General features: G+C 50.7%; 1 long non-coding RNA gene across 1 annotated transcript in view; it reads right to left on the bottom strand.

Annotated features, from left to right (window-relative positions):
* Nucleotides 1–472: 472 nt before the first annotated feature.
* LOC145504653 (uncharacterized) overlaps nucleotides 473–16,073 on the bottom strand; it is a 34,378-nt gene continuing 18,777 nt past the window's right edge. The window contains exons 2-5 of the long non-coding RNA XR_014052372.1: nucleotides 8,437–8,524; nucleotides 4,526–4,738; nucleotides 2,660–3,421; nucleotides 473–943 (exon numbers count right to left, since the gene is read on the bottom strand). This is a non-coding gene — a long non-coding RNA (uncharacterized LOC145504653). The remainder of the gene's footprint in view (nucleotides 944–2,659; nucleotides 3,422–4,525; nucleotides 4,739–8,436; nucleotides 8,525–16,073) is intronic.

Below are 16,073 nucleotides of genomic sequence, written 5' to 3'. Positions count from 1 at the left end.
CATGTTTGCTCATGTTGAGCCACTGCAGAACTCCCCTTGCATGGCCTTAAGAAAATTCGGGGATCATCACCTTTCAAAGTGGGCAAGTGGATTTCTGGTCAGGGCCTAGGAGATGCCCTGGGCTGGTGGGAGAGAGTGTCCTGAGGGTCTGATAGTGGCTGGACAGGGCAGGAGGGCTTGGACCTGGGGCTGAGCCTGTCGCTCTCCAGAGCGGGCAGACGGGCAGCCGGTAAGGGTGTCTCTAGATGTGTGTGCTTTGGTGGATGAGGGAAGGCAGGCGGGGGATCACTTTGACAGACAGACAGAAACTCTCAGCAAAGCTGGGTTTTGACCTTTTGCAGATGGAATAGATCACTTTTGAGCCCTTTCCATGGAAGTTCTGAGAGCAGAGGCCCCACCCCTGGAAATCACCTAGCCCATGCTGGCTTGTTGTCAAGACTGCTTGCAGTCCTGGGGGAGCTGGTGACCTGGGGGCAGGGTGCACAGACCTTTATTCAGGCAAATTCAAAGGTCAGGGTATCATGAAAGATATTTGTGAACCTCGCCCCTTTCTCTTGAGCCTTCTGAAGTCTGGACTCTGGAACCTCAAGTTTCTGGAGGGAAGTGAAAGAGAGCTGACATCAACTGCTCATTGACAGTACGCCTGGCACCAGGCCAGGCACTGTACGATACTTGTGACGTGTTGGTGAAGTAAATATTATCTTCATGTTTTTGTATCAGGAAACTGAGGCCGGGAGGGATCAAAGCATCTTTTCTCAAAGGAAACCCAGGCTGCCTCTTTCGCAGGCTGCTCTTGCATTAAGTGTCTCCCGGGGAGGCTGGATGCACATCAGAATCTCCAGAGGGGAGGTCTCGGGATCTTGGTTTTTAAAAAGTCCCTCAGGCACTCCTCATGGCCAGGATTGGAAACTTTTGCCATGCACCACGTGGCTTTCCTGAAGGCCTTAGGGGGGCAGATGGAGCAAAAAGAGAGAGCAGGTACCCATGTTTGGAACATTAGCTTAGCAAAGAAACTTTTAAACAGCACTAACTGGCTTTCTGGCTATGCTTGGGATGAGTCATTGAACTTCTCTGAGCCTCAATTTCTTTGTCTGTAAAGTGGACATCTAAACACTTACCCTGTGGGATTACTGAAGGACCTGGGATACTGCAGTAATGACTTAGCTTAACCCACTCCAGTACTCTTCCCTGGAGAATCCCATGGACAGAGGAGCCTGGCGGGCTACAGTTCATGGAGTCGCAAAGAGTCGGACATGATTAAGCAACTAATGCTCGCTCACTCAACTAACTATTGGATAAATGGTAGCTATTAACACTATTTGCTAAAGCATCATCTAAGCTTTCTTTTGTGGGGGATACACTGGGGGACAGTGAACTCCTCTGTGGCCCACTCACCCATCGCTGAGGCCCCTCCTTGGCACAGCCTGTTCCATAGAAAAAGCAGATTGCCAGGCACTCTTATCCCTCCTGGGAAATCCTAGTGTCCCCATAGGCCACTGGGCCCTGCACTCTGGTACTGAGGCTCAGACACCTGGGGACCCTCTCTGCTTTTCAGCTGGTGAGTCTGCCCGCTGCCCCCACCCCCTCCTTGAGGGCTGGCCCAGGGGCAGGCTGGGCAGGGGGAGCTGGCAGGGGGAGCTGGCCTCGTGTGGAGGAGGCTGGCCACGCGCCCTGCTCCTCTGCCAGCTGGGCGGCTGGGCCGGGCAGCAGCTTGGACTAGCTTGCAGGCCCAGCGGGGACCTCTGTGGGGCAGCAGGCCCCCTGAGCCCGGCTGCTAGCACCAGGGCCATCTGGTGCCTCTGTCCTTTTTTGTGTGCCTGGGGGAGGAGGGGGGAGAGGAGAGGCAAAGGGGAGGAGACAGATTCTCTGGCCCACTTGCTTCAGAACTAGGGAGAAAGGAATGGAGTGGAGGTGGAAAGAGGGGACGAAGGAGACAGAGGGAGACTGAAGCCTGAAAGGGGCTGGGGGAGGAGGGAAGAAAACACAGAGGGAGTGGGTGCTCTCAGAGTCTTGGTAGGAAAGCTAAAAGGGAAAGAGAGAGCGGGAGACAGGGCCAGGTGGAGACGAAGACCTGAGTGGGCTGGAAGCGGGAACATAACTATGCAGGAAAGAATGGAGGCCAGGAGTAGGCAAAGGTATATGAAGCGTCTCCACATGCAACGTGCAGGGCTGTTTTGCCAGAGTATTTCTGTTCTAGGAAAGAGGAAGTGAGAGCGTGTGGGCTTTAGGTGATGGGAGGGGGTAGCTGAGAGAGCAGGCTGGGTTTCCGGTCACAGCAGTCTGGGGTCCAGCCCTGCCCTGCCCGGCCGCTGTGAAGGTTGAGGTCCCAGTCAGAACTGCCACCCACCACAGACTTCTGGAAAGGGGTGTGATGGTTGGTCTCTCGGGCTGGGGAGAAAAGTTGTGTTGACAAACATGTGCTTTGATGTGTGCATTTGGAGAGTAAAAGTGTGCATTCCTGGGGCCCTCAGGGAAAGTGAATCTAAAGAACCTCACATTTGGGGATTTACAGTGGGCTTTGAGGGAACTGTCTTCTGTCAGGTGGCAGAATATCCCTCCTCCTCCATGCAGGCCCCCAGGCAGCAGGGCATACATGCAGCAGACAGAAATGCCAATGAGCGTGCGGATTTGTGTTTCTCTGGTGTTCCTATAGACTCACATTCTTCCCTTGGTGAAGTCATGAAGGACACAGAGAAAGGTCTGTTTTCTATCCTGCGGACAATACAAACCGGCCCTGGGTTGGAAGACTTCCTCCCCTGGCACTGCTCCTGTCAGACTCTGCTCCTGGAGCCCTCTCAGAATTCAGCTTGCGTCCCCCTCCTGGGCTTCTTCCAGGCCGCGCTGCCTCCCTCTCCGGATCCTGCATGTGCATCCTTACTCTTGCGTTACCAGAAAGCCGTCCTGTCATCTGCCCATGGCCTTGCCAGCATCTGTCTTCCTGTCCCATCTGGAAAGTGGGGCCAGTCACCATTACCTCCTTGAAGTGGGAAATCTGCTCTGAGCTACTTCATGACTAAAGCACTGGGAAGGCACGCGGCAAAGTGTGATTGATTTAGTGCAAAGAGGTCCATTTAGCATCAACCAACGTGCGGTGTTTTTTTCTCCTCTCTATTCAAGTCAACTTGAAGATCACCAACTGGTGGCTCTGGAAGCACTCTGCAGCTCTGGGGGTGGCAGGGGTACCCCGATCAGATGTGGGTGTCGTGGAGCTGACTTTGCTTGGGCTCCGATAGGCTCAGTGAGGGGCTATGAGGATCAGGGTGGGAGCACTCAGGCCAGAGAGGCTGGTGCCCCTGGAGGAAGCCCCCATCCAGGAGGTCACCAGACATGGCCGATGGACAGATGCAACGAGCAGGACTCCACGGGAGGTGCCTGTTCACGTGTGTCTGCAGGCAGGCTCCCGCTGGCCCAGCTGAGCTCCCTGAAGAAAGAAGAGAAGGGGCTTTGTATCCACAGCTATTTAGTGAGTGCTCATGATATGCTGTCACAGTGATGCTGTGCTGTCCTCACAGCATCTCTGACCGGGAGGAAGCCTGGCCCTGAGAGGCTCAAGGCCTCCCACCCACCCACTCGGCTGGTACAGGGCAAAGCCTCCATGCAAGCTGCGGCCAGGGGCCAGCATGGGCCAGGGGCCAGCATTGGCTGAGCCCCAGCCCCCGACCAGGGGCAGGAAGGGCTCTGTGGAAAAGGCTTTTGAAATGGCCCCAAACAATGAGCAGGACTTAAGACGTTTGGAAGGCTGATGCTTCTTCTGCGGGTGTGGGCACAGTGTGGAAGCAGATCTGGGCAGGGATGCACGTGGGGGCCATTGTGGAGTCTGAATGCTGCTATGGAGGTTGTGTTTTCTTCAGGAGAAGGGCAGGGGAGGGGGTCCCATGAAAGTTTTGATGAGGGGCATCGAAGGGTCAGGGCTGTCCTGGCAGTGGTCTAAGTGGGGCGACGAGAGAGCCGCAGGGGCCAAGGTAGGAGATTTCTGTGTGAGCAGTGGGGAGGCAGGGAGAGGGAAGGGGAGATGTGTGGGCCAGAGAGTTGTGGGCCTGGGAGGAATAAGAAAAAATGACTGAAATGTCAGCTGGGAGGATGGTGGGGTTATTTATAGAAATGGGGAAGTCACAGAGAGAAGGCGCTTTGGGGGGTGGGGGAGGGGACAGAAAGGAGAGTTGATTTTGAACCTGGTGAGGTCAGTTGTTGTCTAGACATCCAGGTGGTCATGGTGAGCCGCAAGGGCGCCCAGATAATCAACCCTAGAACCTCACCTTGACCGTTCAGCTTCTTAATTCTCCCCGGAGTGCTGCGCTCACAGATTGGCTTTACATTTTGTGTTTTCCCAGTGCCACCAAACCCTTGATGCCCTGGGAGCCGTGGGGCCCAGTCACCAGCTGGCGCTCAGGGTCAAAGCCACGCAGTCCCTGCCCCAGATGTGGCCCCTCGGACCTTCAGGGAAGTTACAGATGAAGAATCTCCCTAGAGGGGTGTTCCTGCAGGGCCCAGTCACTCTGTTTTTCCCAGGGGAGACCTTGCCTACCTTGTCGCAGGAGTGGAGAGGCTGGCAGTGGGGCAGGGCGGCACTTTGGCTCAGGGGCCATGGCAGTGACCCTGCCTGGGTGAGGAGGGAAGAGACACAGCTTCCTTCTGCTGGCTTTATCTCTGCAGGAGCGGGAAAAGAGCAGACCCCTGGCTGTTGACTACTTCTGTTCCCTCATTTCAGCAATTCTTGGTCTCCTCTCACACTCTCCATCTGCACAGGCAAGGTGAACTCAAAGTTTGGATTTGGGTTCATTCCAATTCTTAGTGAGAAGGCAGAGCTCCGGGAAAACCAAATTATAATGGAAATAAGATACATTCATTTTTTTTCAGCCATTAAGTATGTATCTAGTGTCTGAAAGTGAAAGTGTTAGTCGTGATTGACTCTTTGCGACCCCATGGACTGTATGTAGCCCACCAGGCTCTTCTGTCCATGGAATTCTCCAGGCAAGGATACTGGAGTGGGTTGCCATTCCCTTCTCCGGGGGATCTTGCCGGTCCAGAGATCGAACCTGGGTCTCTCACATTGCAGGCAGATTCTTTACCATCTGAGCCACCAGGGAAGCCCTAGTATCTACTCTGGATCAAATAAAGGATGGATAGGTGAAAGGCCCCACCCCTGAGCAGCTGGAGTTGGGGGTATAGATGCAGACATCGGCAAGGACAGCATAGGAGGGGCCTGTAACCCAGATTTAGGGAAATCAGGATGTCCTCACAGAGAAAGCATGTTTCATCTAAGGTGGGAGGTAAGCAGGAAACTGTCCAGTGAAGGGAGAAGGGAAACTTCTCTGAAATGGGAACAGCAGGAGCACCCCCAGAGTTTCTAATTTTGTGGGTCTGGAGATTGGCTTGAGCACTGGCATCTTAAATCCTCCCCAGGTGATTCTAACTGGCAGTCAGGGCTGAAGGCCACTGACCCACCAACTGGTTTGCTTGCAGACTGGCATGGAAATGAGACCCCTCCTGCCCACAAGCCTCTGCTCTTGTAGAAGAGGAAAAACTCTTTTTTTCCCACCTGCTTTAGCTACATTCACTGGGGCCCCACAGTTTAGACCTATGAAGACAGATGAACAAGACAAAAATAAATTTTATGAAGTTCGTGAGGCCTCATGCATATGTAATGGGAGAATTCAGGGAAGAGAAACTCAAAGGGTGGTTGGACCCTGGACTTTCGGAGCATTTTAACAAAAGAACAACGCCTTTGTAGAAAAGTGAGAAGACAAAGGGAAAGGGTTGTAGGTTTCCAACGGTGGCAAACTGTGGGAACATAAATACATGGGAAACTAAAGGAAGGTAAGGGCTGGTTAGTGGAGCTTTAGATGGAGATTCCTTCTCTGGGCTGATAAGGGTCTAGAGTTGTCCCTGGTGATTAACTCCTGCCCTTCCTGGTTGGGGGTGGGGAGCATCTTTATAAATTTATATTCTGCTTTTGGGCTTCCCTGGTGGCTCAGATGGTAAAGAATATGCCTGGAATGCAGGAGACCTGGGTTCAATTCCTGAATTGGGAAGATCCCCTGGAGAGGGAAATGGCAACCCCCTCCAGTACTCTTGCCTGGAGAATCCCATGGACAGAGGAGCCTGGCGGGCTACGGTCCATGGGGCTGCAAAGAGTCGGACACGACTGAGCGACTAACCCTTTGGGCAAATAAGGAGAAGGAAGGCAGAGAGCTTTTCTTGTTTTTTCCCTCAGTTGCTTTTTGCTCAACACAGTCCTTATGCTGAAGTGGCACGTTTTGAGGGGTATATTCTGCTGCCCTTTATTCCCCAGGCCCAGTGGCCCCCAGCACACAGCAGGTGCTCAGAGGAGGCAAAGGGTGAGCCCACTGAGCGTAGCCCAGGTGAAAGTAACGGCAATGGCCTCACTGCAGATGGACATGCAATGCAGGCGGCTCTCCTGGTTTTAAATGAGGAAATTGTGGTTCCCCCAGAAGATGTGAAACTTGTCAAAGGTCACTCTACAAATGAGAGAGTTGGCATTTAACTCTCAGTTTAGGGAATGCTGCCTCAGTGTTTTTCTGCCTTTGTGTTGACAATGCTGGGCTCTCGTGGGGGAGGAACTGGGGAAGCTGCTGGGTCATCCTTGGCCTTTCCTTAGCTATTCATAATGTCCTTGTGCCCCTAGCTGTTTTCTCCCATTTGCCTGATTTTATCAGAGATGATTTATCTTTGGCTCTCACCAGCGATGGCTCTGGAGGCCCACTGACAACTTCAGAGACTCTCGAGAAAGCTCACTCTTTATTGGCATCCCTGGCAGGAGCCAGTTTCTTCAGAGCCTTGGTCTCCTGTCCTGAGGGCCTGGGGTGGCACTCCTTGTAGGAGGGAGCAGCTAGGGACAGGGAGAGGCAGGGTTGCTAGTGGCGTGTTTCTGCTGGTGTGTTCCTGGATCTCTGGGTTTATGTGGGGACAGCTCAGCCTGAGGCTGAGGGGGGAGGGGACATGTCTGGGCATGTCTGCTGGGGCATGATTGTGTGAAGACTGCAGAGATTCTTAAGAACTTCAGCTGGACTCAAGGCGTGGTTAAACCCAGCCTGGAAAGAATGCCTTAGTCGGGGGAGGTGGGAGTGGAGGTCCACTCTGAGGGAAGAGGGATGGGTACTGATGATGATAGTGTGATGATGGTGGTAGATACAGATGGGTATTATTACTGAGCACTTCCTAGGTGCTGGGTACCGCACTTCGGTCCTTTATAGATGTGACATCATTTTCTCCTTAGAACATACCTTGACGTGAGATGTCCACTTTTTGATTTTACATTTCCCAGTTTTCAGATGAGGAAACCAAGGCTCATATGTCCAGTCACCAGTGGAACTCCCATCTGTCAGTGCGCTGGACCACTGCCCTCTCTGAAACCCTAAGTTCTCAGGATGTCCAGAAATACTGGGTCGGGGGTGGGGCGTGTCACCAGGGAGACAAGAGCAGGTGTGACTCAGAACCAGCCCAATATGAGCTCCTCTTGTTCTTGTGTCTCAGACTGGCAGGGTCTGGGAAATCTTGCACTAGTTACATTTATAGGTCTTTAAAAGCAAAATTGTTTTCACCCTTGACCCTAAAATAAAACACTTTTCTCTAGGCTTTGCTCATAAAGGAGGAATGGCTATCTTTAAAAGACTCTTAAAAATGCTTCCTGCCATGATTCCTCTGGCCCATTCTACTATGAACTGGCACAAAAACTAACAGCTTAAACCCTTCTGGGCAAAACTACAGAAGAAAATAAATCCTGGAGTGTCACTCTTGGCCACAAACTGAGCATGAGTAAGTAGCAGAGATACTGATTGGTGAGAAAAAGCTGATTTGTGGCACTGTGTGTGTGTGTGTGTGTGTGTTAACCTCCCTTGGGGTGGGGTAAATTCCTAGTGAGTTGTGTTCCACGGTTCTATTTATAGGTCACTTTTAGGAACTCAGAACCACTTCTCTCACAGGTCTATCTAGAAAGGCCCACCTATGGCTTGAAACTTCCTGCGCTGTGTGCTGTGCTAAGGTGCTTCAAAACTCCCTACTTACGATGAAACAACAGGAGAAAGGAATCTGGCTGGGATGGGTAGTTAATTTTTACCGTTCCTTTGTTATGAGTGGGAAATACCCCATCAGATACTTTACGAGGGAAGCGATGATGTCATGGCCAGAAGCACAGCTTCTTTCCATTTTCAGGTTGTTAGTATTTGGTGCGCTTCCACCTTTTCCTACCCCTAACCCTACTGGATCTTCCTAGAGGGCTTTCAGCTAGCCCCCAAATTATTTGCACGTGGGTACATGTGCTCCCCCCCCCCCCCCGCCGCACACACGAAATAGGATGCCTCTCAGTGCCCCGCAGTGTCCCCTAACCAGTTTGTCCCCCGACTCCCAGCGTGGGGTGCTTCCTCACGCACTTCCCTAAAGTCTGACAACAACCATATGAAAAAAGGTGAGTCCTACCTCCAACATAGAGCTAGATTGATTGAATCTCCATCCTTCCATCGCCGCCATCTTCTCAGGGAGGCAAGTAGGATCGTCTGACTGCCTTCTTTTTTTTTTTTTTGGAGCAAAGAAAGGTTTATTGTGGGGTCGAGTGGCAAGAGGAATGGGTGACTCATGCTCAAAAATCCCAAACTGCCCAATAGTTACCTTCTGACTTTACTTCCCACTGCCTCCCCTGCCCCAATCCTCGCTGCCTTTTTCCACACAGCAACCAGAGCGATGTCTGCAAGTTGTCATCAGTTCATGTCACCTCCCAGCACATGGTGAAATTCAGCTCCTACCATGACCCTGCCAGACCTGCGTGGCCTCCCTGCCTTTCAACTCTTTTCTCTTTTCTTAGGACCTTGTTGCATCTATTCTTATAACGAATTGGGCTATATGGGTCACACAAACAACGAGCCCCACCTCCCATCCACATTGGATTGAGTGGATTGAGAGTGTTAATAAGGCTGGGGTGAAAATAATAACAGTTCAATTGGTTTTAAATATGCTAACACCTGTGTTGAAAACCCACTGATGTGAGCCGATGAGAACACACTTTTAGGGGTGTGACCTTTATGCCACTAGGTGGGATGACTGATGAGTGAAGCAGACGCCGCATAGATAACTTAAGGATATATTTATGAAGGGTCAAGTACAGATCTGGGAGAGGAGAATTTGGGACATATGAAGAATTTGGAGGTGAGGAGACTGAATGTATGAGTAGGGGAATCAAAAAGAAGTAAGTTCTTTTAAATGTTTTGAGTCATGAGAAAAAGTGAGATATTATTTCTGAGATATTAGAATAATGGGTCTTCAGTCTCAGTAATGCAGATGTTCCTACGCACTGAATTAGTGGGCTTGTGGCTTCTGGGGAGACTCACCCATCATAGGTCAAAAAAGTCTTGCCCAGATTTGCATTTCTAATTAGAATATTACAAGTCCAAGTCCATAGGAAGTGAATAATCAATAAGTCCAAAAGCCTTGGGAATCCCCTGGAGGTCCACTGGTTAGGACTCTGCATTTTCACTGCTGAGGGCCCAGGTTCAATTTCTGGTCAGGGAACTAAGATCCTGCAACCACACGGGATGGCCATTAAAAAAAAAAAAGCCTGGTTGCTGAGAGGGAGGTTTTCTACTTTCCATGAAGATCCCTTTTCTGTGTCTAGAGTACAGTATGGAGATTTAAGCATAGATTGATGTGTCCAGCTGGGGTGCACAGAAGAGAGGGTTCAGCACAAAGGCAGTTCTAGCCTCCCAGGACAGAAGACAGCCCATATGGAGCTGGCAGAAGCTTGGAGGGAGACTCAGGGGATGAGGATGTAGGGTAAGATGCTGTGTGACCCGCCCACTACCCACAGATTCAGGGTGGAGTGGGCAGGGTGGGAGAATCTGCCCAGACTGGGTGACAGGAAGTGGGGAGGAGAGGGGCTTATGCCCACTTCACATGTGGATTGCTGGGAGAATGTGCAGGGCAGTCACAGCATGGTAGAAATACTGTTGTGTTTCAGCAAAGGAGGGCCTGAGACAGTGGCCCTTGCTTCTAGGAGCTGTGCATGAGGGTGTGTCCAGGACCTCCCAGATGACCCCTAGGCATGCATCAGGAAGCTGGGAATTAAGAGTCTCACCCCAGTGACTGGGTCAGTGGGACCTCTGGGCAGAGTCTTGGTGTGGACACCAGAGCTGGGACCGGGGGAGGACGTGGCTGAGCCCCAGTGGGTCAGTGGCGCCAGGGAGCATGGAGCAGGGGTCCATGAAGCAGGGAGATAGCCAGGTTGCCCATGGTAGTTGTTAGGCCTAGCCTACAAGGATGAAACAGGACATGAACACCCCCAAACCCAGTGAGACAAGGGGCAGGAGAGGATGTGGCTTTGGGACAGTACATGAGAAAGGCACTTAGGGTTTTCACTCATGATAAGATCAAAGCGAGTCTCCAGTGTGAAATAGTAAGACTCAAGAAAAAAAATAAAAGGTTTATATAGTCTGGTCTTACTCCTTCGAAGGAAAGTTCTGACCAACCTAGACAACATATTAAAAAGCAGAGACATTACTTTGTCAACAAAGGTCCGCCTAGTCAAAGCTATGGTTTTTCCAGTAGTCATGTATGGATGTGAGAGTTGGACTATAAAGAAAGCTGAGCACAGAAGAATTGATGCTTTTGAACTGTGGTGTTGGAGAAGACTCTTGAGAGTCCCTTGGATTGCAAGGAGATCCAACCAGTCCATCCTAAAGCAGATCAGTCCTGGGTGTTCATTGGAAGCACTGATGTTGAAGCTGAAACTCCAAAACTTTGGCCACCTGATGCAAAGAGCTGACTCATTTGAAAAGACCTTGATGCTGGGAAAGATTGAGGGCAGGAGGAGAAGGGGATGATAGAGGAAGACATGGTTGGATGGCATCACTGACTCAATGGACAGGAGTTTGGGTAAACTCTGGGAGTTGGTGATGGACAGGGGGGCCTGGCGTGCTGCGGTTCAAGGGATTGGAAAGAGTTGGACATGACTGAGCGACTGAACTGAACTGATAGTCTGGTCTCATTCTTCTCTGGGCTGGTCAGCTCACTTCTGGAGCACTGTGGTCATGCTGGTGTCCCACCTTGAGACTGAACAGAGAAAGCAGATCCCATTCCCAGGAGAGTGGTGAGAAACTGCCAGGTGAGAATAGGTTAAAAGGAATCGAGAATGTGCAGTCAGGAGAAAGATAGTTCAGGAGTGACTCACTACTTAGTTCCTCCATGGTCCCAAGGGGAGTTTTGATGTATGGACATTATAAGGAGAGAGATTTCAGCTTGAAACCCCAAAGAACTGTCCAGTGATTTTCAGCTGGTGTGGTCTGAATCAGAACCAAATGTCTTTCCTGGAGCTGCTGTATCTAGGCTGCAGCCAGGACATCATGCAGGAGATTCAGACATCTGTCTGGGTCACAGACCTGGTGGTTGTTCAGTCACTAAGTCGTGTCTGACTTTGTGATCCCATGGGCTACAGCACGCCAGGCTACCCTGGCTTCCCTTCCCACTTAGGCCTGGACAATCTTCAAAATATCTCCCAACCTTAAGATTTTGCGAGTTGCAAAACAGAATTCTAATTTTACAATTTCTGACCCTGAAGAGGCTCTTACTTTGGGTCACAGTGTCTGAGTGGAAGTATCCCAGCTCCTCAGTGTCAGACAAACGTCATTTCCAAGACTGGCTGTGTGTCGGTCACTAGCTCTGTGACCCTGCAGGATTTCCCTCACCTTTTCTCATCTATAAGATGGCCATACTTATTCTGGCTTGAATCCTCTTAACGGAGGCACCTGTGACTGTGCTGGGGGAGGGGCAAGAGACAGTCATCTTCTGAGGGCTACAGACGGACACTCCCTGGCCCCGTTCCCGGCTAAGGATGAGACTGCCTGTGTGGGTAACCGCCCCCCCCCCGGCCTTTTGAGGAGTAGTTACTTGGATAAGACGCCCATGACTGTGGTGTGGCCCCGTCTGTGCAGCCTTCAGCTGTGACTGGGCGCAGAGTTCCTCTGAACCATCGCACTTCAGCCAACCCCCAACTCCCTCTTACTTAATCCCTTCTGATTCCTCTGTCACAGTGTTTCCTTCTCACAAGGAGCTGTAAGTGACTGACAAAGCTAAACATGCTCCCTCTCCTGGGGACACTTGCCCTTTAGCCCCAAACCACCTGCGACTCTGCACCAGGGGCCCCTCTTCCGTGGCAGGAGAATCCCAGTGGAGGTGGGTCCGGATGGCACCACCCGGTGTGTCTTTTTTTTAATTTTTTTTATTTTTAAAATAAATTTATCTATTTTAGTTGGGGGCTAATTACTTTACAATATTGTAGTAGTTTTTGCCAAGTCTACAAGCAATAAATGCTGGAGAGGGTGTGGAGAAAAGGGAACCCTCTTAAACTGTTGGTGGGAACGCAAACTAGTACAGCCAGTATGGAGAACAGTGTGGAGATTCCTTAAAAAACTGGGAATAGAACTGCCATATGACCCAGCAATCCCTCTGCTGGGCATACACACTGAGGAAACCAGAATTGAAAGAGACGCGTGTACCCCAATGTTCATCGCAGCACTGTTTACAATAGCCAGGACATGGAAGCAACCTAGATGTCCATCAGCAGACGAATGGATAAGGAAGCTGTGGTACACATACACAATGGAATATTACTCAGCCATTAAAAAAAAATACATTTGAATCGGTTCTATTGAGATGGATGAAACTGGAGCCCATTATACAGAGTGAAGTAAGCCAGAAAGAAAAACACCAATACAGCATACTAATGCATATATATGGAATTTGAAAGATGGTAACGATAACCCTATATGCGAGACAGAATAAGAGACACAGATGCATAGAACAGTCTTATGGACTCTGACGGAGAAGGTGAGGGTGGGACGCTCTGGGAGAATAGCATTGAAACATGTATATTATCATATGTGAAACAGAACACCATTCCATGTTCGATGCATGAGACAAATGCTCAGGGCCGGGGCAATGGGATGACCCAGAGGGATGGGATGGGGAGGGAGGTGGGAGGGGGGTCCAGGAAGGAGAACACATGTAAACCCGGTGTGTCTTTTTGCCAAGCTGACCCCCCTCTTGAGTCTCGGGGCACACGCCCAGCTGTGCGGGGTGTGGGGGAGTGTGCCCCCTCTGCCAGGTTGGAGGAAGTGAGTGGTCCAGCCTCGGGCCCCAAGCTGACTCAGTGGTTCCTGGAAGGAGGTGATGTCATGGTGACATAGCAGTTCCCTTCCCCAGAAAAGTCAGTAGGAGAGTGAGTGACAAGTGTGTTCCATCGGCACCGAGGCCTGGGGCTCTCTTCGGAGTGACCACGTTCCTTCCCCCTGGCTGGCCACTTCATGCTACCTCTGATGGTGGCTCCCTTCTCCAGATTCCCACAGCTTGGACTGTCTGTCCCTACAGTGACCCCATATTCGGGGCAGTCTTGATGGATTCTAAGCCTTCTGCCTTTTGGTTTTTCCAGGTAAACACACTCACAAATGACAGGAAATCACTAGGTCTGAGCATGCCTCCTGGGCTTTAGGAACGTGGAGTCACCAGGCTGGGATTGAAACCCTAGCATGGGATCCTGGGAAGCCTTGTGTCTTCCTCGTTTCCCATCTACATCTCTTTTCCACAACATTAATAGCTCCTAAGACTTGGAGCTGTGTCCCTTTATTTCTTTTGTCTTCTCCGGACTACCCCCGCGGGGCTGAGGGTGTGGGGAACTAAAAATGCTTTGGGCGGGGTGGTAGGGGTGGCAGGCACCCCACCTTGTCCTTGTCAGGCGCTCCCTCCCTTTACCTCATGGGGGTTGAGACATCTGCATCAGGGCCCCTGTGGGAAGGTAAGAAGGCCGAGTCAGGTCAGCGCTAAATTGAAAGGTAATGGTAGTCAGTCCTGGTGTGAGCTCGGGAAAAACCCGGCTTGATTTGTGAGGGCTGGGGATGCTTGCAGAAAACACTTTCCCTGCTCCCTTGTTCACCGCAGACCCTATTCCCCAGGAGGCTGCATGTCAGACCCACGTGGAGTAACGCGGGTCCTGTGTCAGCTGGAGTCTGAATTCTAACGCCACCTCCGTGGTCCTTCCCAGACCTGCTCCGTTTTACGAGCGAGCCGGGCGAGACCTTACGCTGCCCGATGCTGCCCCCTGCAGGCTGTTGAGGGGCACAGCCCTCACCGCAGACCGGGTTCGCAGGCTCTGAGCCTGAGCTCAGAGCTCTACCGAATGGTGGCTTTTCATCACCTAAAGTTGTCAGAGCAGCTAATAGTCCATGAACAGGGAGAAAATTAGGCTTCTCCAAGTGAATTGGGTGTTGAAATATACTGAGATAAATGGTGGTGGTGGTAAGGATGACGGATGCAGTCGTGTCTACTGCAGCCATCTCCTTGAAATCCAAGCTCACAACCACCCCAAAGGAGCAGCAGGTGTTCCGAGGCCCTGCTTAATGAATGTCAGAATCAGTCCTAGAAAGGTAAAATGCTGTGCCCAAGGTTATATATCCAGTAAATGCTGGAGCCAGGACCTGAACTCAGTGACCCCAGAGCTTCGTGGAATCGGCTGTCCATCACCCCAGCGCAAGAGAGCAGAATCCCGTCCAAGAGGAAGATCCCTTTCTCTATGGTGTGAACAGGGTTCTAGAAGTGGAATGAAGGTGAACTTTTCACAGCAGTCTCTTCACTAAGAGAGCTTTAGTTGTAGCCTCCGCAATGTAATTTTAGGGATGCTGACAAGATCTTCTTACCTGGAAATACGTCCCCAACTTGCCCTTCCCATTGCCGGGAATCTCACTAGAGAAAAGCCATTCGCTTGATTAACATTGGCTAGGTTGTACTCTCTTGCTAACTGGAAATATGGTTCCTAAGGGAAAGTCACATGTTTAACTCTTACATTGTAAGTCTACGTCTGTGGGGACTAGCTGTCAGATTGCTTTATCCCTATGATGGAGAATTAAAAATGAGGGGAAAGTGGCAGACTGGGGTGTCTGATTGTATTCCTGGATGTCCAGAGATTCCCTACACTGAGGATATTCCAAATTAAATTCTTCATCTTCTCCCCCATCCTATTCCTTCTTGGACATCAAACAATCTTCAAGTTCTCCTTCACTCCTCCACCTAATTGGTCCTGAAGTCCCACCTGGCTTGCCTCTAAAGTGGTGCTTAAATCTTTCCCATGCACACCTCCAGTCTCTGGTCCTCTCAGGCCCCCATCAACTTGTCCCTTGCTTTTTTTTTTTTGGCCACATGGTATATGGGATCCTAGTTCCCCAACCAGGGCACAAACCCAACCCCCTGCAGTGGAAACTCAGAGTCTTAAGCACTGGACTGCCTGCCGCTGACTTCTTTCTAACTCTGTGCCTTCACTGTTCAATGAGACCCCAGGGCAGCAGCAGAAGACGACTTCCTATTGGTAGAATGTAAATCTGATAATGCTGCATTTTCTCTCAAGATCCTCCTCCGGAAGACTTCCTATTGATAGAATGTAAACCTGATAATGCTGCGTTTCCTCTCAAGATCCTCCTCCTTGCTCAAGGAGTACGGACTCCTTAATCTTTAGTACAGGTCCCTCAGGACCTTTTTGCTACCCCTCTCTCTAGCCGCAGCTCTGTCTCCCTCTGTACCTCCCTCCATCATCCTTCTCCATCCCATTTCCCAGCCTGACTGGCAGACAGTTTTCCTTTGAATATTCCTTCACATCTCCATGCCTTTGCCCGTGTGTTGGTTTTGTCAGAAAAGCCCTTCCCTTTGGTGATCAACTGACCACTCCTCAGTGAAGCCATTCCCAATATCCCTCTCCATCTCCTAAGGAGGAGTTAAAATTTTAAGTCTCTGTCTCCCTGACTAAGCCTAGATGCATAAATGAATGAAGGAAGGATGAGTAAATGAAGTCAGCTGATGAGTGGGCTATCCATTCATTTCACAGGAAGTGCTGTTTTTTTTTTTTTAATGAATGCAAACCAATCTGTGGCTCCATTTACAAATGCTGCACCGAATGTGTATGTGTGCACCTTGGTGGGATATGCTGCCGACTCTGTTGTGATAAATAATTTTATGGGCCTTGAACTTACTCACACAAGCAGAATCATTTCAGAACATTGCCATGGAGACGAATGAGGACTCAAGCA

This window comes from Giraffa tippelskirchi, chromosome 5, assembly GCF_054371585.1.
Source record: "Giraffa tippelskirchi isolate mGirTip1 chromosome 5, T2T-mGirTip1v1.2.pri, whole genome shotgun sequence".
NCBI lineage: Eukaryota > Metazoa > Chordata > Mammalia > Artiodactyla > Giraffidae > Giraffa > Giraffa tippelskirchi.
This window is presented reverse-complemented; position numbering and strand designations above follow the sequence as displayed.